Consider the following 15,304-nt stretch of genomic DNA (forward strand, 5'->3'; position numbering starts at 1 on the left):
GCACAAACAGCCTTCGGTCTTGGTCCATCTCCTCCCTTTCACATATCTCTTGGCACAATATATTCTTGGCGTAGCTTCAACCCCCCCCCCCCCCCTCGCATCCCCTTGGCACATGATCAACATCACTCTTCCACTACATATCCTTCTTGCGCCATAACCTACCTATGCCACAACCTCCTTCTTGCGTCACCCTTCCACTTGCTCTACTACATCTACTTCTTGCGCAATACAATACTCTAAACCAAGGCGCATATTTTTTTGGCGCAACACTCAACCTACGAATACCAACTTCTTCTTGGCGCAACTTCCATCTCGTTGCACAACTTCATTCGTGACCAACTCTTCCCCTTGTAGGCCATGGGGCCACACCTCACCCTCGCAGCAGCTTGCCACAACATCACTCTTCCCTTCGCCATCTCCTTGGCGCAAATTCGAATATACATATATATATATATATATATATATATATATATATATATATATATATATATATATATATATATATATATATATATCTTGGCGTCTATGACACTTCATTCTCAAGCAACATAATTATTTTTGGAGCATCCGAAATTTTTTAGGGAGCATGAGAAATTTTTTTTATTGGAGCATCAAAGATTTTTTTTTTGGAGCAACATCACCACTTGCGCCATCCTCCTTATTTTATGGGATCCAAGTTTTTTTTTGGCACATCTGATCACCGAGAGTACCAAACCTCAACTTTGGAGCAACATCATCACCACATTGGTGCATATTATGTTGGTGCACATTCAATCTCGTTTCCGAATAGCTATTGGCACAACATACCTTGTGACCCATATCACACAAATACCTTTGGCCCAAAATCAACATCTTGTGCCATCAAAAACTTGTGCCAACATTCCTTATGCCAATTACATACTTCGATATTAGCTTTGGAGCATCTGTATTATGATCAATCAGGTATGTTATCCTCCTTTGGCGCACCTTCCTGATCAATTTTTTTGGTGCATGATCAACCACCAAAAAAACCCATTGGCGCAACATTTTCGGTTAAGTATAACCCTATTGCGCCATCAAACTTGTTGTGAGTAAAAAACCTAACCTCTTGTGCCATCATCAGATATTGTGCGTATCCCATTAAACCTTATCCTTGACTCGTTGATCCAAGGCTTAGAATCATCATCTTGGCGTATCCACAATCCTCACTCTGGTGACTCCTTCTTACGCCATCTACGAACCCAGGTCATTCATGATTTTCGTGAAAATCAAGATTCAAGTGCATCTCGTGATTATCATCACCATCCTGTGCCACCATCGGTTTAACCTATTGGCGCAACATCAAGATCGAGCATCATTCTCACTATCGAGAATATCCTCAAAACCTTTTGGCGCATCTACTTCTACCGAAAACACTTTCTTGCACCACCTGATGCCTCACAACTTCTTGGTACATCCATCGATCATACAATTTTCTTGATCAGGACTCGGTGCAACATCAGTTTTTTTTTGGTGCATCTGATCACCGAGTGCGCCAAAACCCTATGCACATCATTCATCTCGATCGAGTAAGCATCTATAGTATCCAACATACTCAAGTCTCATAGTGAGCATCTTTGATTTTCATCCTCCATCAAGCAAGTGCACATCATCATTTGACCATTCTTCAATCAAAATAAGTGGGCATCCTCTTATGATCATGTAATGACCCAAAAATTATGAGGTAAAATTTTCATTTTTAATTCAACCAAAACATTAACTATCTTTAAGTCAAACATTCATTATCCTTTAACTAAATATTCAAGAGTACTTTTGTAACGCCCCGATTCTTGAATACCAATTTATAGTTATGAATTCTCATGAATTCAAGGTCTACTAGACGAGTCGGTTGTCTGACTCGTCGAGTAGGAGCGGGTTTGGACCACGTTTTAAGTGACCACCTCGCCGAGTCGGAAGAGTGACTCGACGAGTTGGAGCTAGAGGGTGAAACCCTAATTTCCGAGGTTTTGCACCCTATTTAAGGGATCATTAGCCTCCCTTAGTCCCTTACAGCCTCTAGAGAGTTCAACAAAACCCTATTTCGTGTGTGTGTGCTCCATTTGTGTGTTTCAAGCCTTGGAAGAAGGTTCTTAGAGGGAGAAACTTGAAGATCAAGTAGCTAACAGCAAGGAGCTTGTGTGGACCTGAAATCTACCTCATTTAGCACCATTTGAAGGTATCAAGTCGTTACCTTGACCTTCTTTCCTTCTAGATCTCTTTTGGGTTGAAGATTAGGGCTTTTCAACATGTTATGAAGCTATTCTTGGGTATGAGCTAAGATCTGAAGTTGCAACTTCAGATCTGAACTCTCCTTGGTCTTTAGATCCATAAAGCTATCAGCTTTGACAAGTATGAACCCCTCCTTAAGTGTAAAACCCGATTTCAAGCTTGGATTTGGCATTATGAGTTATTAGAGCCTTGCATGCACGTAAAGTTTGCAACTTTACATGATAAGCATGCCTTGGGAAGTTGGATCTGCAGTATGGCGTCTTGGCATGGCTTAAAAAGTATCTGTATGGATGAAGGACTGAAGGGAATCGGCGAGTCGCATGGTAGACTCGGCGAGTCGTATGAAGATGGTCTTGAACTCGACGGGTTGGATGAACAACTCGGCGAGTCCGATGAGGATTGCCTTAGGCTCGGCGAGTGGCATGGTGACTCGGCGAGTTGGCAAGTTATGCAAGGAACTCGACGAGTAGCTGAGGGTACTCGACGAGTTGAGGTCAACATGGACTGTTGACCTTGATAGTTGACTTTGTCTTTGACCAAGGGTTGACCGTTTTGACTTTTGAGAATAATTGGTAAGCGGGTATTTATGAATTGGATCATTGATGGTTATAGGTGTTGGAGCTTGGGGCAGTGTTTTGGGAACGTGATTTCATGGTTCAGTCCGGCATTGCAAGGTGAGTTATCCTCACTATACTCAAGGGTCTAAGGCACCAAGGCCGGCCCTTTTGATTGTTAGCTGGTTATGTATGTTAGTATGATCTGTTAGATCGGTATCCTAGAGGGTAGGATAATACTATGTTATATGTGGTATGATCGTTTAGATCGGTATCCTGATAGATATGATGGTATTATGTGTTATGTGGTATGATCCGTTAGATCCGTATCCTGGTAAATAGGATATTATATGTTGCTATGATCCGTTAGATCAGTATCCTGGTAGATAGGATGTGCTATGCTGTTATGATCTGTTAGATCGGTTTGTCTGCTTATAGACTGTTATGTGATTATCTGCTATATATGTGCACATGTTTGTTTGGCGGTTGAGGCTTATCTGCTTTGTGCGAAAGCCAATAGACCTGGGCATTCTAACCTGTTGGTTGTGGGCCATGAGTATTCCATCCCGAGGATGATTGGACTCATATTATGTTGGCATTCCAACCTGTTGGTTGTGGGCCTGGGGTATCCCAACCTGATGGTTGATTGGACCCATAGTGTGTTGGCATTCTAACCTGTTGGTTGAGGGCCTGGGGTATTCCAACCTGATGGTTGATTGGACCCATAGTGTGTTGGCATTCCAACCTGTTGGTTGAGGGCCTGAGGTATTCCAACCCGATGGTTGATTGGACCCATAGTATGTTGTTTATGATTATATGTGTATTGTTGTGGTATGGGTATTTTGGGGGAACTCACTAAGCTTTCGGGCTTACAGTTCCAGTTTATTGTTTCAGGTACATCAGGGGAACTCAAGGAAAGATTTTCAAAATGATTTTAAATGATTTTCAAAATAAGTAAAAGAGGATGCGAAGGGTACGATCAGCCGGAGCCAGTAAGTAGACCCTAAAATACCATACAAGTTATTTGATATTATGTGATATGTTAGAACAACATGCTAGTAATAAGATAGGGATCCTCATGAATCGTATGATAGAATTGCCTGATCTTTGATGCCTTATCTTATGTAGAGTACCTCAATTGATTGTTTGTGACTCTTTCGCGTGTGAACTAACTATTGGGTGAATACTCTAAGTCACATGCTACATGGGTTAAATGGTCTTAGGGTAAGGGATTTGGTCCTGATGTGCAGCTCTTGTCTGAGTCCAACCGTTGTGGGATTAAATCTTTTAGTCTAAGATTGTTTAAGCCGTGTTGTATGTGATTGTATTCATGCAATAATTAACTGGCACCAATGGAGGGTTGTGTGGCAGTTGGTGAAAGTTTCATGGATGGGTGGGTAGTGAGAGGTCGGGAGGCCAGTTATGAGATATTTAGCATTCCTCTACGAATGAGGATTTATCGCTCGCTATGTATATGTATATTGTAGGGTGTTGTGGTGATACTTGAGACAAATATGGGTAGGTGTGGAAGGTAGTATGGGCCCGTACTACTGAAAGCACAGGACCCATACGCGTATCAAGGAAGTCACAACCCCTAGGGTTGGGTTGGGAGTTGGTTCCCTGTTATTATATGGGTTATCAGCGATCCTTCTGGTATTTTACCAGAATGATGGTTACGAGATGTCTTGAGACCGAATCCAGGTTGGGATCGAGAGCGGGCATCCAAGATAGGCCGGCATTTTCAGGGGATCGTTTTAGTGAGATCATCCAGGAGAAGGTGATCAAGATTGTCCGGGGGCAGTTTCCGGAGATGTCGGGTCTATTAAGACCGTCATGGTTCAGTATTTCGACGAGCGATATGCAGCCATTGCCGAGATGGTTGCCGCAGCAGCTTTAACAACTGTAACGACGACAAGGGGAGGAGCTGGTCGAGCTTCCTAGTTTTGGAATATATTCTGATGACCAGAGGGCTGCAGTTATTTGGGATTGGGAAGATGATCTGTACTCGTTATATTTCCGCGGGTGGAGCGGGAGAGGTTAGCATGCAAGTTTCTAGATTTGAGGCTCGGGGGTTTGCTCGAGGCCGGAATATGGGTCGCGGGAACTCCAGATTGGAGTGATGATTATGTTCAACTGGGGTTTTGCAGCTGGAAGTGGAATGGTTAATTGATGGATTGGACCGTCGCTTTGTAGGGCAAGGATTGCGCCCTCTCAGTTTTCTGAGCTCGAAGGAGTGAGCAGGCTTGTGACCCCAGGATCAGGTTGTATTCCAGCTCGGGGTCAGTTGGTTGGAGGAATAGGCAACATTATTTCAGCATCGGTGACCGCAGGACGGTCGACGTGGCATAAGAAATTGTGAGGTCCGGTTTGCCTGGGATCTCTTGTATCGGACGGAAAGGATTGATTGTGCGATCTATTGCACTTTTAGGATTGTAGACTATCTCTTGGGAGTAGTTTGTAGCCCAGTTTAGGACAGAAGTTGTTTCAGCTGCTGCAGCTTAGCTATGGGAACTTGAGCTGGTAAGTGAGTCAGGGTGCGAACCCTGAAGAGAATGATTTCTAGATCCCGATAGCGGGAAGCTTGTTTGGAACACCTTTGGAAAAGGGGTATTATGTGGGAGGCTTGCGGATAGGGTCCCGTAGAAGGGTTATTCAACATTTTCAGGATTCAGTGGTTAGCAACCGTTAGTGATTGACGGACTAGAGCGCCAAGAGAAGTAACTCGTTGCCGAGGTATTAGTTGGAGCATCTATCTTGTGGTCTTCAGGACGTGAGTGAGGGGTCATTCAAGCATTAGTAGCTGTCGGTTTCACTGGGATTCAGGAAGTGTTCATCTGGTTCTTAGAAGTGTGTGATCAATTGGGACTAACTAGCAATGGGGCACTAGTGGGAAAGAGTTCGTTGTCATCGGATCGATCGTTGTGAAGTGAGAAGGATTGAGAATCCTCCAATTTTCATGAATTATGAAGGCTTAGGTCCCGTTTGATAGTTTCTGTCTGGGAAAGTGTTGTCTGGTAAAGTACTGTCTAGGAAAGTTTTCTGACTAGGAAAGAAACCATGTTGTTTGATTGTACATCTGATTGACTGTGCTGAATGATGAAAAAAAGTAATAATTCAATAAAAAATAAATTAAAAAAAAGTTATTTAAAAAAATTAATAATCCAATAAAAAAAGAAAGAGGCGGGGTTTGGTGTATAATTGTCTTTCCAGCCCATTTAGCCAGAAATATATGATTTTGGGGCTTTCTGGGAAAGACATATCTTACCGGGAAAGACCCCTTCTTTTGTGCAAATCAAACAGTCTTTCCGGTTCATTTAGCCAGAAAGATCTGTTTGGACCTGGAAATATACATATCAAACGGGGCCTTAGTCGAATCTAAGTGGGGGAGTGTTGCCCCGAGATGCGGAAGTGGGAAAGGTTTTGAAACGGGGATAAGTTTCACAACCCGACAGGGAGAATGGAGGCCCTAGTGGCTGCTTGGTTTGAGGGTTGTTTGATTGGGGGTGCTTGATAACAGAAGTTGGGGAACCAGGTTGGAGTTCTAGTCAAGAATCGAGTTCAGTTCCAGTATTCTGTCTAGGGTGTGCTCGACTCTGAGGGAGTTTTTGGATTGATAGATTGAGGGTTTTGTTAGCTGCCAATGCTCAGCAATGCATTCAGCACGAGTATGCGAGTTATTTAGTGTGTGGGGTAGACACGTGGGTCAGGGAACAGACCACGGTTTTCTGAGAGTATGGACGATCGACATGAGGCCTAGGGTTAGGCCGAGGATATATCCCACATAGTAGATCAGGAGTTCGAAGCCCCAAGTGGGTGAGAACGGGATGCATGGGAGAGAGCATCAGGAGGGGTGGTCCAAGGAGATGCTCAACAGTTTAGAGCGGTCCGGATAGACTGAAGGCCAGTGGGGATTACCAGTCAGACCAAAGGCTCGGAGAACGGTCCAGACAGGTTGAAGGCCCAGAGAGGCGGTCCAGACATGCTGAAGGTTCTGAGAGTGGTCCAGATAGACTGAAGGCCTGGTAGGGCGGTCCAGTCATGCTGAAGACTCTGTATATGTTTGTAAATCTATGTTCGGGTATTGAGTAGGCTGCTATGCTATAGCAATCAATAGGTATGTTCCAAGTATTGAACATGCTGCTGGAGTAGGCTGAGGACTCCGGTGTATTTTGGTTGATCGGAAGTTGTTGTTAGTGGTCGGACGGAGTTCAAAGGTTCTTGGTGATCTCATCAGTTCGGAGTGTCTCCGAGGTTTCATCGTCTTGGATCGGGTAATACTCCAGTTGGGGACTGAGAGTGGATCCGAATGGGTATTCGTCAGTTTTGGGGAAGGTTTGGGATTAGGATATCCTATCATTCAGGTTCTGGGAACCAAGTTAGATCTTTCTCATGATCGTCTATGGCATTTGGATAGGGTTGAGGCGGTCCTGCTCTATGCAGTAGGCCAAGATACCCGGTGCGGGCCGACTGTAAGTCGTAGGCACGGAGGCTCGAAGGGAGCGGTAGGGTTGAGGTGGTAGGCCAACAAACCCTGAGGATTTCAACTTGATAGTTGAATTGATTAGACATGTTGGTATTCCAACCCGAAGGGGGGTGATATGGATTAGATATGAGGGCCGTTCTGGTTGGCCGATAGTGGTAGGTATGTTGATGATGGTTTGAGTTATTGTGATGTGTCTTGGGTTGGTTTCATCTGTGATAGAGCCATAGTGTGTCTGAAGTAAGGAGAAGATGGGTCACTGAAGACCAGGAAGGATGTGAGGCTGACTTGGGTCTTGTAACGTTCATTATGATGGAAGAAGTTGATGGCAGGACGTGGAAGCAAGTCCGTCCAGTCGGTTCCTTTTCGGAAGACGCGTGGGACTGCTGTTTGTGTGTGTCTTTTGGTTTAGCCATCAGTGAGGTGTCCGATGTTTCGGGTAGTGAGCAGACAAGTTGGGACCGGAGAGGTTTCGACTTCGTCTGGGAAGCACCATATTGTAGCAGGAAGAGTTGAAGTCGATGTGAGACTTGGGATTCGTGTGTAGGATGGGGGGTATTCCATCCTAGGGATGACTGGGCCCATCGTAGGCATGCCTGGTATTCTAGCCCGAGGCTGATTGGGCCAGGCATGAGTGTTCGTATTCATTAGTGGATTGATTATGTATGATATTCTGAGAGTTGAAGGATGCATTATCATGTCAGCCAAAAAGGGTTCGCTCCAGGAGAAGGGAAAGTTGGGTTTCTGATACTTTGGATCATCAGGATTTGTCAAGTTGGGAAAGTGGCATGAAGGATAGACCTTATGAAAAGGTTTGATTGGGATTCTCATCACCTTTCACGATTCGCACTTACGAAAGTGCGTCATGGATCAGGAGGCGGTAGTATCGTTGGATGACATTCAGGTCGGTGAACGCCTGGAATATGTGAAGAGGCTTGTGGCCATTCTGGAGAGAGGGGTGAAGGTTCTGCGGGACAAGGAGGTACCTTCGGTAAGGGTACAGTGGGAGCACCAAAGAGCGTCCGAGTGGACGTGAGAGCCGGAAGACAGAGATGTGAGAGCACTATCCAAGGATGTTCACCGCAGCCGACTTCGAGGACGGAGTCTAGTTCAAGTGGGGGAGAATTGTAACGCCCCGATTCTCGAATACCAATTTATAGTTATTATTTCTCATGAATTCAAGGTCTACTCGACGAGTCGGTTGTCTGACTCGTCGAGTAGCAGCGGGTTTGGACCACGTTTTAAGTGACCAACTCGCCGAATCAGAAGAGTGATTCGATGAGTTGGAGCTGGAGGGTGAAACCCTAATTTCCAGGGTTTTGCACCCTATTTAAGGGATCATTAGCCTCCCTTAATCCCTTACAACCTCTAGAGAGTTCAACAAAACCCTATTTTGTGTGTGTGCTCCATTTGTGTGTTTCAAGCCTTGGAAGATGGTTCTTAGAGAGAGAAACTTGAAGATTAAGTAGCTAGCAGCAAGGAGCTTGTGTGGACCTGAAATCTACCTCAGTTAGCACCATTTGAAGGCATCAAGTCGTTACGTTGACCTTCTTTCCTTTTAGATCTCTTTTGGGTTGAAGATTAGGGCTTTTCAACATGTTATGAAGCTATTCTTGGGTATGAGCTAAGATCTGAAGTTACAACTTCAGATCTGAACTCTCCTTGGTCTTTAGGTCCATAAAGCTATCAGCTTTGACAAGTATGAACCCCTCCTTAAGTGTAAAACCCGATTTCAAGCTTGGATTTGGCATTATGAGTCATTAGAGCCTTGCATGCACGTAAAGTTTGCAACTTTACATGATAAGCATGCCTTGGGAAGTTGGATCTGCAGTATGGCGTCTTGGCATGGATTAAAAAGTATCTGTATGGATGAAGGACTGAAGGGACTCGGCGAGTCGCATGGTAGACTCGGCGAGTCATATGAAGATGGTCTTGAACTCGACGGGTTGGATGAACAACTCGGCGAGTCCGATGAGGATTGCCTTGGGCTCGGCGAGTGGCATGGTGACTCGGCGAGTTGGCAAGTTATGCAAGGAACTCGACGAGTAGCTGAGGGTACTCGATGAGTTGAGGTCAACTTGGACTGTTGACCGTGATAGTTGACTTTGACTTTGACCAAGGGTTGACCGTTTTGACTTTTGAGAATAATTGGTAAGCGGGTATTTATGAATTGGATCATTGATGGTTATAGGTGTTGGAGCTTGGGGCAGTGTTTCGGGAACGTGATTTCATGGTTCAGTCCGGCATTGCAAGGTGAGTTATCCTCACTATACTCAAGGGTCTAAGGCACCAAGGCCGGCCCTTTTTATTGTTAGCTGGTTATGTATGTTAGTATGATCTGTTAGATCGGTATCCTAGAGGGTAGGATAATACTATGTTATATGTGGTATGATCGTTTAGATCGGTATCCTGATAGATAGGATGGTATTATGTGTTATGTGGTATGATCCGTTAGATCCGTATCCTGGTAAATAGGATATTATATGTTGCTATGATCCGTTAGATCAGTATCCTGGTAGATAGGATGTGCTATGCTGTTATGATCTGTTAGATCAGTTTGTCTGCTTATAGACTGTTATGTGATTATCTGTTATATATGTGCACATGTTTGTTTAGCGGTTGAGGCTTATCTGCTTTGTGCGAAAGCCAATAGACCTGGGCATTCCAACCTGTTGGTTGTGGGCCGTGAGTATTCCATCCCGAGGATGATTGGACTCATAGTATGTTGGCATTCCAACCTGTTGGTTGTGGGCCTGGGGTATCCCAACCTGATGGTGGATTGGACCCATAGTGTGTTGGCATTCCAACCTGTTGGTTGAGGGCCTGGGGTATTCCAACCTGATGGTTGATTGGACCCATAGTGTGTTGGCATTCCAACCTGTTGGTTGAGGGTCTGGGGTATTCCAACCCGATGGTTGATTGGACCCATAGTATGTTGTTTATGATTATATGTGTATTGTTGTGCTATGGGTATTTTGGGGGAACTCACTAAGCTTTCGGGCTTACAGTTTCAATATATTGTTTCAGGTACATCAGGGGATCGCGGCAAGGCGAAGGCGTGATCGTACAGATCCTCACTTTTTATGAATTTGTTTCAGGGATACTCTAATATGAAACATTTTGAAAACAAGTTTTAAATTGGCTTGAATTTTATGGGTGTTACAACTTTATAAGAAATCAGTTATCAGAGTACAATCCCAAAATCATCATAGTGCGGAAACATGGGTGGATGCGTTGCGTTCAAGCTGTGCTCTTTCCTTTCAAACTGGAAGTACTTGAAAAATAAACTAAAAACCATAAGCACAAAGTTTAGTGAGTTCCCCAAAATACCACATACTAAACAAACATACTGCCAAACATATCTGGATGCCGACCTACCTCTTCGTTCTATTTCAACCGGATGCCACCAAGGATATCTGGGTGCTTGCAATCCCCTTCGGTCTATTTCACCCGGATACTATCAAGCATATCTAGGTGCTTGCAATCCCCTTCGGTCCGTTTCAACCGGATACCGGCTCTATTTCACCCCTATTACTACCATATAATATCATAACATAAATCACAGAGTCATCAAGCAAATACAGGCATAACTGAAAATTATTACAAAGACAATCATCAGACTATGACATAAACTAGTGGGCTGACCTTGGTGCCTTCGACCCACAGATACTGCGAATGAAGACTCACCTCAAATCGCTGATAATCAAATAACTGCTTGGGTCACTGAACTGGATAACCTCGCACCAACTAACAATAAATATAAACTTTGTTAATAATTAATCCGATAACCCAAAATCCGAGGCCCACTCCATAATTCAACATCCTAAAGGGTAAAAGACCATTTTACCCTTTGCTTACTTGGCCCAAAACCAAGATCCAACCCTTTAGCACAAAAAGCCCAACTCTCTAAATGGCAACCCAAAGCCCAATATGGCCCAACTTCCTAATTGGGCCCAAAAACCATCATGGGACCAAAACCAAGAAGGCCCACAGACTATCCATGGCCCAAAGCCAGAAGTCCAATGGCCCAACAAGGACCAAACCTTAAAAAGCCCAAAATGTCCATCCTGGGAGTACGCCATGCGTACCAGAGACATACGCCCCGCGTACTCAGCCATGAAGCACAACGTACAAGCGATTGATGCAGAATTCTAGCAATACGCTGAACGTACACCCAACGTACTCATCAGGGACCTAAAAACCAACATTAAGCTCTTAATGATTTAGACAATGACTTCCAAACTCATATATGACCCTAACAAGATGTCTTAACACGTAAAGTTGGAAACTTTACCCCATTATCATGGCTTAATGGGACCATAACCTTAATACAAACCATAATAAGCACCCAAACTCATGCATGGTCTAACACAACTCATCAAGATGACATTTTTATGAACAATGGACCTCATAAATGCCAATATCCAACATTTTAAGCTCATGGAGTAGCTCATACTCACATGGATGACTCTAAGGACCAAAGTGAACCCAAAACATTCCTTAAACTGAATCTAACACCTAGAGTCATCAAGTTAGAAGCTTTTTACCTCCAGAAGATAGATCAAGATGCACAACTCCTGGATCCAAAAGCTCCAAGCAATCCCACACTTCTCCAAGAAGCTCCTTCTTCAATGATCACCAAAATGCATGAAAACACTCCAAAAGCTCAAGAACCACACCAATGGAGGCTAGGGTTTCGTTTCTAGGGTTTAAAGGGATGGAGGATGAAGATAATAGGGTTTGGTGTTGAGTTAAGGAGCTTAAATAGGGTCCAAGACCCTAAATTAGGGTTTGGGTCTGATTGGAGTACGCCATGTGTAACTCTGGTACACCCACCGTACTCCAAGGAGCACCCACGATACATCTTCCTAGTACGCCCTACGTACTCCTATGCATGCCCCACGTACTAGGTTCAACCCCAAAAACTGCCAAACTTCCGAAGGCCATAACTTCTTCGTTCTAAGTTTGTTTTCGACGATCCTTATCTCCACGGAAAGGTAACGAGAAGCTCTACACGTCTATCAACTCATTATTGCCTTAAAACTTCCCGAACTAAAATCCAATATCCATAAAAGCCCGAACTGCCACTTTTCAGTTATACCCTTAGGATCCAAATCAAAAACCGGACTCCCGGATCATCTAGATTACATTACCCACACCCAAATGGGTCTAAGCCTCCCTCTCCTAAAGGCCCTAAGCCTTATGATAACCGGCCTTCAGGTCACAACCCCAAATTAGGAAAGAATTCAGAACAGGGTGTTACAGATCATCAGGTAAGCATCAATATATCACATTTTTTTATCATCCATCACCATCGTGATCATCATGGCCACATTTTTTTTGGGTTATCAAAGTGGTCTAGTGCACCTTTTTATTTTTGCTGCTTGTCTTCCTCAATTGTCCTCGAGTGCGCCATCTTTCGGTGCACTACTTGAAGACTAGTATGTGTGCTTCTATTCAAAACAAAGTGACTTACTCAAGTACACCCCCTTCCCAACACCTTTTCTTGAGAAGAAAAATTTACTTCCCTGACACATCTTTCAACCCTCCTGTCTGGTTTGTGTTTTTGGTTCAAGCACATACATACTTGCATAAGAAGTTGAACAACCACTAGCATGTGTACCCTCAACAATGGCAGCAAGACATACATAATTTTATTTGTAGCTGCGACATATCCCAACCGCATTAGCATAAATTTTTGTTTTAGGGAAGCACTCGAGTTACTTAGATCACATATACCTTCTCGTATTTTTATGCTTTCGATCATCCCAAAAATGTTGGACAACTCTTCGTTATCATCAATTTGTTTCCTTTGAAGTCGACTCAAACACATCTCCTGCCCGCACACTTCACTTATGGTTGATTAAACTCTTGGAGTGCATCTTGTTGATAAATCACACATTAGCGGATGGTGTGTGAATCATCAAAGAAACCGACACATGTTTCTTTGAAGAACCAAAATTTCAAAAAAACAAAAAAAAATTAGATTATAACAATTTTTTGTGACACTTGCAAACTAAAGGTTTTGATTTTTTGGGACAGTTTGGATGTCGCAAAAGAAACACATACATACATACATGGGGTGTACGTATCTTTCACATGAATTTTTTTGCCGATGTTTACACACATGCACATACACACTGTATTTTTTTTACTCACATGCATCGTTCACACACAATTTTTTTTCTCTCACACCCTTATTTTTTTATTTTCTTTTAAATTTATGGATACCATGTTTTTGTAGCTATCTATTGGTTCAAGGCATCAAGAAACACTATCCTTATTTAAATTTCAAATTTTTATCGGGGTTGTTACAATTTATCTGATATTGAAGAGATATCCATAAGTTTTCAAAAAAAAATTCGAACATTTAAAAAAAAGAATCACTTATGATAAAAAAAAAATGTTATTTTTTTCTTCTTTCATTTTTTTTGATATGTTCAGTCTTTTACTTAGCAACTTTGTTTTATCATAACACTCGTTGATATAATTTAGCAAAATATCAAAGTTTTTATTTATTTTTCAGTTTGTAGAAAAAGATCAAGTCTTTCACTTTTATTCAAAATTTGATTTTTCTTCAAACGTATGGCCTAAATAAAACACAACACCAGTTTGCAAGTTATTCTTATCTGTCATTTTATTTTCATATCTTGACAAAACAAATTTTTGTCTAGGTCGTGCATATTCGAACATATTTTTTTTATCAATTCTAACTTTTTTTAAAAAAAATTTCTTACCAATTGTCATAATTGACAGTTACATTTTCTCTAAGAAATATTTTCAACTTTGAGGAACACATTCTCTCGAATCATTTTTTAATGTTTTTAATTTATCTTCTTCAACAGAAAATTCCATTGAATCAGAGGGGGAAAATGTTAAATCAATATTTTTCCTTTTGCACATTTTTAAAACTCCTCATTTCAGTAGCCATCACATATGGGGAAACTGTTGGAAATATTGTTATGTGATTTTCACTTGAAATATGTTGAGTATTGATTTACATTTTCTAATAAACATTATCAGAATCTTTCAAGTTGGAAAGATCCTGAAGATTCAAAAAGTGTTTAAAGACTCACATGGTGGAGCACTTGAAGTTAACATGGAGCACTTGAAATTGATATTGAGCACTTGAAGTTGACATGGAGCACTTGCTGAACATGGAGCACTTGCAGTTGACATGGAGCACTTGTCGAAAGCAAGTTGGACCATCATGATCTCAGATGTCATATCTAGATCATATGTAGAGCATCAAGACATTGATGGCTCAACATGAATATTGGTGGCTCATCTCAAGTCAATGGAGCATCATGATCACGTTGATGGTTCATCTTAAGTGTCACACCCCCAAACCGGAACGACATAAACGTTCAGGGGTGGAGGATGTCATGTACAGTATCATAATAATTTCATAATAGTAATCAAAATACAACAACCATTATATTGATAAAGTATAGTTTTACATTCGTGTTCAAATCAATGCATACTTGACACCAAAATGTATAACAAAAGTTAAAAGACATGAGTCTATGAAGCTCCGTCTTCTCAAAACCTGTGGATACCTGTTTACTGATTTCCTGAGAATACAAGGAGTTTTGAAAAGAGTGTCAACAATTAAGTTGATGAGTTCATAAGCATGTTTGTGATTGAAATCTGTCATTTGTTCCTTGAAATGTAAGTATGTTTTTCCCAGAAAATCCTATATTTTCTGTTGCAATGTGTTGAAATCAAAATGTGTAAATGTTATTGTAGTCTGAAATAGTATAATGTAGTTTTAATTCACATAAAACCATGAAAAGTATGTTTTCTCTGCACTTGAAGAGTATTCTGTAATTGTTATTGTATGAAAACTGTGAAATTGTAAATACCTAGATTCAGCAGATGTACTTGTAAAATACTATATTATAGTTTTATTATTTAATAAAACTATGAGAAGTTGTTTACTTATTTATACACTAATCGTATTGTTCAATACCAAATTGTGAGTTATTATAACCATTCTTGATGACCTAAGATGGCCTGAACA

Source organism: Lactuca virosa, chromosome 8, assembly GCF_052849685.1.
Source record: "Lactuca virosa cultivar CGN04683 chromosome 8, Lactuca_virosa_CGN04683_v6, whole genome shotgun sequence".
Lineage (NCBI taxonomy): Eukaryota > Viridiplantae > Streptophyta > Magnoliopsida > Asterales > Asteraceae > Lactuca > Lactuca virosa.